This window comes from Silene latifolia, chromosome Y (assembly GCF_048544455.1).
Source record: "Silene latifolia isolate original U9 population chromosome Y, ASM4854445v1, whole genome shotgun sequence".
Lineage (NCBI taxonomy): Eukaryota > Viridiplantae > Streptophyta > Magnoliopsida > Caryophyllales > Caryophyllaceae > Silene > Silene latifolia.
This window is the reverse complement of record NC_133538.1, coordinates 246,707,240-246,717,792: the sequence shown is the minus strand read 5'-3', so window position 1 is coordinate 246,717,792 and position 10,553 is coordinate 246,707,240.

The following is a 10,553-nucleotide window of genomic DNA, read 5'->3' as shown; positions in this document are numbered from 1 at the left end:
ATTAATATTGAATTGAGTAATTACAACTTGGTTAGTTAGATCTACTAAACTAATTGGTAAATTAACTTGATAAAAACTTGGTTAAAACTTGATTAAAACTTGATGCTTAATCCCCTAACACAATGGGGTATTTATACTAAGTAAAAGTATTAGGGTAACTAAGGGCTTAAATGACGATTAAGTCCCTAAGAAGGAGATTAGTGCCTTGTAAGTCCCAAAAAGAGCCGCCCGACTTGTCCTTGATGTATGCTCGAGCTGCCCAGGGATCCCCTCGACTTGACCATGGGACGCCCGGATTGTGGCTTGGGACGCTCGTCCTGAGCTCGGGACGCCTGAATCCTGGTTCAGCTTTTCTTCTTCTTCTTTTGACTGCCTAAGGATCCGTGGGGATCGTTGAGGGGTCGTGGGGGTCTTCATCATTGTCCATTCTACTTGATTTATTCACTTAGGCCTTTAGTATTGGTCTCCTCTTTGTTGCTTGGTCATTAGATGCAATCTATTTAGCTCCATTTTGCTCCATAAATGCAAGGCTAGCAATCCTCTCCTACCAAGGACACAAAACCTCAAAGAATATGCAAAGTAGGGAACTAAAGATAAGAAGCAACCCTAATAAGCACTAGAAAGCATAGGAACGAGGCTAGTTCGGGGACTAAATGTGCACAAATATGAGTCACATCAATAAACTAGACTTAGAAATAACCTAAGTCAATTCTTTACGTTTTTGAAGATAAAACCTTTAAAATGGTCTGATAATTCGTTCAAGACAACTTACAGATTTACAGAATTGTTGTAACTTTCATTTTTTAACCTAATCATGTTTAACCTAATCTTTATGCAATTAAGCATGGCTTTTACCATAATCCTACTATAATTTAAGTCTTAATGATGAACAATTGAATCTTAGAAAGATTAAAGGTAACTTACAAAGTAAAAGATTGAATCGAATAGAAGTAAATGCAAAATCCCTAAATTGATTGCCCAATTCTCTTTTCCCTCTTTTCTCTCAACTTTTATGTGATGTTGTAAAAGTGGATAAGTGATTTATGAATAGGCTAGCATGGTATATATAGTAGTAAAAGTAGTCTTAGGAAACTTCTAGGAAATTGCTTATTTATATATTATGCCATATTATTTTATTATTATTTACCTTAGTATGATATACTACCATACTAGAAAACACCTTCCTTTGCTTATTATGGTTATTCCCGACTCATTTTATATTTTGTTAATTATTCCCATCTCATAATCTAATCTCATAATTTAATAAATATAATTTATAAACGCAATTCACATTTTCACCATTGACTAACTATTGACCAAGCCTTAAAATACGGGGTATTACAAATGGTCATGTGATAATGTAAATTTGAGGAGTGTAAACATAGAGGATTGAAAAGATATACGAGTAGATGTAATTTGTGATAAGTAGGGGGTTAATAGAGTTGAATAAGATTGCTTCGGGAAGGGAATGGTGTCAGTGAACTTAGATCGATTTATGTCGCGATGTGGATTTGTATATAGCTATCGTGGTTAAGAATTTGGATTACTAAGAGATAAACCTAGTTGTGTGATTCTTTGGAAAAGTAACATTATGTAGTGAATTTTGATTTACGGGAATGTTAAAGGAAGGTGTAATTAATTAAAGAGTAATCATTGATTGTTTGGATTCCATGTGGTAAGCGAGAGTGAGTAGAATATTGGAAAGATTTATTGATAAAAGTGAATGAGAAATTATAGATACGAATAAATGGGATTTGACTTTTGGAAGCCATAAAAAGATAACTTAATTACTAAAGAGTTAGGTGGTAGGAGTAATGAGTTGAGTTGTTAATTGGTGTTGTCGAATGTAATGGGACAAGAAGGATGGAAGTAAGTTGAATGAATGTTGGCAAGGGTTATGGAACATGAAAGTAAGGGATCATTGAGGTGTAAAGTACTATAATGAGGATGTGAGTTAAAGGATATATATATATATATATATATATATATATATATATATATATATATATATATATATATATATATATATATATATATATATATATATATATATATGAGGGATCCGGTGAGGCACCTCATTATGGCGAGGCGGCTGGTCTCACCAAATTCCTCATTATGGTGAGGCAAGATCCTAGGAGTCCACCTATATATTTGAGTCCATGAGTCCATAAAACAATATCACGCACTATACAATACCATATCACGAATTTTTTTTTTTCAAATTTTTTTTTTTTTTTTTTTTTTTTTTTTTTTTTTTTTTCAATTTTTTTTTTTTTTTTTCAATTTTTTTTTTTTTTTGAAATTTTTTTTTTTCCGAAAATTTTTTTTCCGAATTTTTTTTTTTTTTTTTTTTTTTTTTTTGTGAATCTCATACCTATTTTGTGAATCTCATACCTTATTCAGTGAATCTTTAAGGCTTGTTTTGTGAAACTTGATCATCATAATTTGTTAAAATCACCTATTTCGCTCTTTTCTTTATTAGGTGAATCTCGGACTTTGTTTTGTGAATCTCGGACCTTGTTCAAGAATCTTAGAACTTGTTTTGTGAAACTTGGTCATCATAAGTGGTTAAAATCACGTTTTTTCCTCTTTTCCTTATTTTGTGAATCTCATACCTTATTAAGTGAATCTTAAGGCTTGTTTTGTGAAACTTGATCATCATAAGTGGTTAAAATCACCTATTTTGCTCTTTTCTTTATTAGGTGAATCTCGGACTTTGTTTTGTGAATCTCGGACCTTGTTCAAAGAATCTTAGAGGTTGTTTTGTGAAACTTGGTCATCATAAGTGGTTAAAATCACCTATTTTGTTCTTTTCCTTATTTGGTGAATCTCATACCTTATTTTGTGAATCTCATACCTTATTCAGTGAATCTTAAGGCTTATTTTGTGAAACTTGATCATCATAAGTGGTTAAAATAACCTATTTTGCTCTTTTCTTTATTAGGTGAATCTCGGACTTTGTTTTGTGAATCTCGGACCTTGTTCAAAGAATCTTAGAGCTTATTTTGTGAAACTTGGTCATCATAAGTGGTTAAAATCACGTTTTTTGCTCTTTTCCTTATTTGGTGAATCTCAAGCCTTATTTTGTGAATCTCATACCTTATTCAGTGAATCTTAAGGCTTGTTTTGTGAAACTTGATCATCATAAGTGGTTAAAATAACCTATTTTGCTCTTTTCTTTATTAGGTGAATCTCGGACTTTGTTTTGTGAATCCTGCAGACCTTGTTCGGTGAATCTTAGAGGTTGTTTTGTGAAACTTGGTCATCATAAGTGGTTAAAATCACGTTTTTTTGCTCTTTTCCTTATTTGGTGAATCTCAGACCTTATTTTGTGAATCTCATACTTTATTTAGTGAATCTTAGGGCTTGTTTTGTGAAACTTGGTCATCATAAGTGGTTAAAATCACCTTTTTTGCTTTTTTCTTTATTCGGTGAATCTCAGACTTTGTTTTGTGAATCTCGGATCTTGTTCGATGAATCTTAGAGCTTGTTTTGTGAAACTTGGTCTTAAAATCACCTTTTTTGCTCTTTTCCTTATTTGGTGAATCTCAGACCTTATTTTGTGAATCTCATACCTTATTCAGATTTTAAATGCATATAATGTGCCTTATACGGTCATCGACGGAACTAGTTTGTCTTCCGATCATTAGAATTGGTTTTTCGCGCTTTATAATCCGTAACTATAACTATGTTATCATAATAGGATATTGTGTTATAATACCTGGCTTTTGTGTCACATAATATTATTTGGCTCTATGGAATAACGTAACAAGTTAATAGAATAACACGGTTACTCTATGTGATAACATGACAAGTTCTTTGGAATAACACTACATGCTCTTTGGAATAACATGAGAAACATATGACTCGAATACTCGGGTGAAGTGGTGACTTATAAACTTATATTGTGGCCATTACATCAACTGTAGTGTGTTGGTGGAATATTCAGTTTCTACTAAACTAGCTCATTAGCTCAATTGGTAGAGCATTTGTGCAATTGCACAAAGGATGTAGGTTCAATTCCTACATGAGCTTCTATTATCAATATATGTAACATAAGTGTTACTTTATCAAATAAACAAAGTTTATTATATATACGAAACAATGTTACATTATCAAATAACTAGTGTTATTCTTAGCTAGCATCACTTTGTTCGATAATTATTGTTACCACATAGAACAACTAATGTTACTACAAAGTGTAACTAGTGCTTTATATATGTTCGTCTATGTGGGGCTCGAACCCACACCATGTGCAATAACACATTGCTCTACCTTTTGAGCTAATAGACGACAATGGCCAAATCCGATATGAAAGTAGACAATTATAAGTCACACTAGACCTAATCTTGTGAATCTTGGACTTGATTTTGAGACTTGGGGATTATCTTGTGAATGCTGGACTTAATTTTGTGAATCTAGGACCCAATTTTGTGAAACTGGGCGAGGGGAGTTTGTTGTACAATCCACTGATGGTGACCCTTCGTAAATAATCAAGTGCGTTCAGAAAATGATACATACTTTAACTATCACGGCTCCCAAACAAAGTTGTTGAATGAATCAAAGAATTGCTCCAAAGTGTTAATATCCACCCCAAAATTCGCACCCTCACCTACAAAGTGAAGCGGATGGTTTAGCATATATCACAATTCTAACATTGCTATTTGTGTTAAAATCATTGGAAGAAGGAAAGAGATAATCATACCGAGAGGCCGGTGCGTGCTTTTCCATAATTTCAAAGTCCCTATATGTGTTCTTCCCAATATTTTAGAACAGATCAACTTTGAACACGTGATAATATAAGCGCAAAAGAGTCACCCCCTAGCTAAGACCATCAAAATTGATTTTAAGACTAAAATACCATCACACTGTAAGATCCCATGGGCCTGTTGAGGGCACACAAAGAATACTTCTTTGCCTGTTTAAGCTTATGAGCACCTATAAAATTGTACCAAGTAAAAGCATCACTCCTCTTTCACCGCGGCCTCTTGGCTACACCTACGCTAATCTCATGGGGTACACACAACAATAATGAGTCCAACTGTTCAGGCTCTACGACAGTATCACAAATTGCAGCTAGTTTCCATATTTCCCTACATCTCATTATGAGGTAACTTGTCCAAGAATTGAGCATACCGATAAGCTACACCATCTCCGGAGTTAAACAAGCAAACCTAATTCATCGCCTCAATTATATGAAACGCAGTGTCACTCAAACACCTATTCTCATACAATATTGATTAAAAATCAAAGCTTCTAGTAATTCACTACACAATACCTAACACATTGGTTCATCTTAAAGCTGCAATTGCTTATTCCTTTTATGTCAACCAAACGCTCTCATTCTCGTAAATTATACACCAAAACTAAAACTTTCACTACTTCTCTAAACAAATTCAAACTTGCTAACGTTGTTGAATACTTGAATAACCCAAATATAATTATATAAACATATGAGGAAGGGACATCGAGTAACATCTTCCAAATAATAGCACTTAGCAAACAATCACCTAAACAATCACTTATGTGAGCAATTATCTTATAATAATCACTTATGTGAACAACCCTAGTTTAATTTTACTATAGAACAATAACAACATTACCCAAGTGCCTCATGGGCTCTAGCAAATTGCGGGGTAAGGGGGTCGGATGTACGCGGCCTTAACTACCACCTATGAACCAATAAATCAGAAACTGAGACAATGCTTAGGTAAAACGGTGTTACATGAGAATCACAATATCAAATAAATCAGCAAATTTGAAGCATAAAACAAAAGATAGGAAATAAAGAACAAGTAGTGGAGGAGAAGAAATTGACATACATTGATAATTGATTGATTGAATTCCAAATTCCGTTCATCAGTGAAGAGACGAGGACATGCGGGCCAATGGCCAAAGTTTGGGAACTTGGGGTGAAACCGAACGGACCAAGGTTCGGGGACAATCTGGTATTTGGTTCAGCGAGAAAATGGTGAAGACGGAGCTGACGAGATGAAGAGAGAGAAAGTGAACTAAGAATATGACGGAGTAAACGATGGAGTATGATTGGAAATGTGCAGGATGTTTGTTTATACAAGGAACACGTGTCAACATCTAAATCATTTGAAGTTTTTTAATCTGACGGTTTAGAAGGTGTCCAGCCGCCTCACCCTAAGAAGGGTGCCTCACATGATTCAATCTCTATATATATATATATATATATATATATATATATATAGAGAGAGAGAGAGAGAGAGAGAGAGTAAAGTTCTTATAAGTCCCCTACATCTATTGAGTCCCTTAGTCCTATTATGGGCCTTTGGATGAAAGGGATGAAAGGAGGAGATTGCATATCAATGGAGGGCTAAAAATGAATCTAGCTAATCTCCCTCCCTAATCATTCCTAATCCCTTAGTCCTCTCATTCTCTCTCAATAATAAACCAAAACAAAAAAAACCAAAAACCTAAAAACCAAAAAACCAAAAAAAAAATAAAAAAAAAAATGCAACATTCATTCATACTGCCGGCAACAACCATCGACAACAACTTCACCACCGTCTTCTTCCTCCTACCGGCAACAACCACCCCCACTTTCGCTGACCACCGAGCGCCACCGCCTTCCTCTCCCCTTCTCCTTCATCTCCTTTCTTCGGCTTCCCCAACGTCTTCTCGTTGACACCACCACCACCACTGGCCTGCTACCGCCCCCGACACTCCCACCACGACCTGATTCAACCGCCATTCACCACCACCACTCCTTGTCCTCCTGATTCAACTGCCATTCACACTTTTCAACCGCCATTCACCCGACACTGTCCTCCTGCCGCTATTCACCACCACCACTCCTTTCGCCCGCCATTCACCACCACCACTCCTTTCGCTCTTCCTCCCTCCGTCCCTCCTCTCACACCATAAAAAACCACGACCTGCTTCAGATCTCGGTTTCACCTCCGTTTCATTGTTTTTTCTTCAGATCTCGGTTTCACCACCACAACTCCTTTTATTTTTTTTCAGATTGAATTTCAGTTTGTGTAACAAAAAAGATGGGTTTGTGTAACGAAAAAGATGGATTCGGTTTAATATTGAATTTCATATTCGTTTTTTTGTGCATTTTTTAATTTCGGTTTTTTTTTGTCGGTTTCATATTTTGATTCGGTTTTTTGATATCCTTGTTGTGTATTTTTCCTTTGAATTACCAATTTTTAATTTTGTATATCTATTTGGTTTTATTTTTTCAGATTTGTTGGTTTTTATTTTTTATATCTATTTAGTTTTTATTTTTTATATCTATTTACTTGTGAATTTTAAATCTCGCCTTGTTAATATCCGTCTTGTTATATATATTTACCAATTTTCGTATTTCAAATTTTGTCTTGTTATTGTGTGGTTTAGGATCTATTAAAATGACAATTTTTTCTGTTAAAATTATACTTGTTTCTGTTAAAAAAACACTTTTTTCTGTTAAAACTACAATTTTTTCTGTTAAAATTACACTTTCTTCTATTAAAATTACACTTTTTTCTGTTTAAATTACACATTTTCCTGTTAAAATTACACTTTTTTTTGTTAAAATTACACCTTTTTCTGTTAAAATTACACTTATCTCTATTAAGGTTACCCTCTCAATGACTAAAGTTACACTCTTGGACTAAAGTTAGACAAACTAATTTGGACTATTTGGACAATTTAGACTAACTAATGGATTTATTAGTAATTTAGAAAATTTGGACTAAACACTAAAGTTACACAAATTTGGATTAAATTTATGCAATTTGGACTAAAATTACACAATTTGGACTAAATTTTGACTACTTACGACTAAATTTGGACTAAAAATACAATATTTACAACTAAATTTGGACTAAAATTATACCATTTTGGACTAAAAATACAAAATTTGGACTAAAAATACACTATTTGGACTAAAAATACACTAGTTACGACTAAATTTGAACAAAAAATACACTATTTACGACTAAATTTGGAGTAAAAATACACAATTTGGACTAAAGTTACACAATTCATTTATTTTGAGTCATTGAGATTGCGCAATTTCAATCATTGTCTTTAGTAAATTGATAGTGTGTATCTTTTATCATTTTATGAGTATAATTTTAGTCCACAAAAGTGGAATTTTAATCCACAAATGTGTAATTTTAGTCTACAAAAGTGTAATTTTAGTCCACGGAAGTATTATTTTAGTCCATAAAAGTGTAATTTTAGTCCAAATTTGTGTATCTTTAGTCCAAATTTGTGTATCTTTAGTTCAAATTGTATAATTTTAGTCCAAATTTGTGTATCTTTAGTCCAAAATCGTGTATCTTTAGTCCAAATTGTATAATTTTAGTCCAAATTTGTGTAACTTCAGTCCAAATTGGTCTAACTTTAGTCCAAAAGCGTAACTTTAGTCATTTAGAGGGTAACCTTAGTAGAGATAAGTGTAACTTTAATAATAGAGATAAATGTAATTTTAACGGAAAAAAAGTGTAATTTTAACTGGGAAAAAACTGTAATTTTAATTGGAAAAAAGTGTAATTTTAACCGGGAAAAACTGTAATTTTAACTGGGAAAAAACTGTGATTTTAACAGAGAAAAGTGTAATTTTAACGGAAAAAAGTGTAATTTTAACCAGAAAAAACTGTGATTTTAACAAAAAAAAGTGTAATTTTAACGGAAAAAAGTGTAATTTTAACATAAAAAAGTGTAATTTTAACCGGGAAAAAACTGTGATTTTAACGGAAAAAGTGTAACTTTAACCGATAAAGTAATTTTAATAGATCCTAAATCACACAATACCAAAAGAAAATTTTAAATACGAAAATTGGCAAATATATATAACAAGACGGATATTAACAAATTGATATCAACAAGAAAAAAAGTAAAAAATGAGATTTGAAAAATCAAATCTGAAAAATGGTAAAACAAATCAAAGATCTAGTGACAAAAAAAAGTAAACAATGAGATTTCATAACTAATAGATTTAGTACTAAAATCAAACTATAATTTGTAAGAATGTCAATAACCAGAAAAAAAAAGACCAAAACATCAAAATTGAAAAAAAAAAAACAAAACGGAAATGAAAAAAAAAACGGGTCAATGAAAATTGATCTATTTTAGTAGATCTACGATTGAAATAAAAAAAAAAACTTACAAATTTGAAACAATATTATATAGCAAGACGATATAAGGAGAAAAAAAACAACAAAAAAATAAAAAGAACACCCAAACATCAAGTTAAAAAAAAAAAAAAAAAAACCAAAATTCAAAAAAATTGTCGTCATCGGCGACGGCGGTGGCGGTTGGCGACTGTGGTGGTTTCGGGTGGGTGGTGGTAGGTGGATGGTGAATGAGGAATAAATGAGTAAATGATTTATTTGAATTTTTTGGGTTTTTTATTTGTTTGGTTTTTTGGGTTTTTTTTTCTTGGTTTTTTTGGAGAGAATATGGAGAAGCGAGATATAGAGAGAGAATGAGGAGATGCGATAATGGAGAAAAAGAAACATACATCGGATGTACTACCTCCAACTTTTTTGTTTTTTGAGCATATATGTTGATACCCGTCGAAGTGAATACCAAAAATAATATTTATAAAACCAAACTACTACTAGCAAGCGGTAGTAAGGGTCGATCCGCAGGGAGGTAGGGAGATAATAGTTGTTATTAATTCTAGTCTAAGGGTAACAGTTGTGGGGGGTTTTGGAGTGGATTATTTCTAAGTCTAAATGCATAAATAAAAGGCAAGTAATAAAAGAGATGTAAACAATAATAAAAAGAATGCTAAGACGGTCGGTTCATCTGCAATTGCGACGACGGTATCTAAGTAAGTCAGATAGATCACGATAGGTGGGCAAATAAGAAGTCCTCTCGGTCCATTCTTAACTAGTAGCGCCTCTCGGCCTATGCTATCGGTCCCTAGGTCTCACTAATACCACTCTCGCCCGAAAAGTGATTCCTAATGCCTAAATTACATTATCTTTCGATCTAGCAATTTAGTCGTCTCAATTTATTAATCTATTTTCCCTCCCCTATCTCTCGATCTTGTGGGTCGGTCAAATACTAAGCATTTAACAAGTCTCCTCTCGGTCTCGTTGTCAAATATTACAATTAAAACATTGAAACGGTGCTAATCTATCGCGCGTCGATCGATCGACCAAGCTAAGCTACCGATCGATCAGTCCAATCGATCGATCGATTAATCCATCGATCGACCAAAGGCCGACATCAGGTTTACTAATCTATGTCGTCTTCACCGCAGGTCCCCTCACATCTTAGCACGGGCTAATTAGCTACGCATAATAATTCTAACTACGACTAATAAAGCGATAAAAACGAATAGCGAAAGCATTACTAAACTACTTGAATTATAAACTTGCAACAATTGAATCAAAGGTTTGGGATCTAAACTAACAACCTAACTACTGAATGAATTGAAATAATACTTTGAAATAAAGAGCGAAAATACCGAATAAAAGAAAGGCAGAAGAATCCTGGATGCAAAATAGTGAACTTTATTGAGAAACTAAGTATTTGAATGTGAACTATGCTAAACTCGAGACCTAATGTCTCTCGTCTAA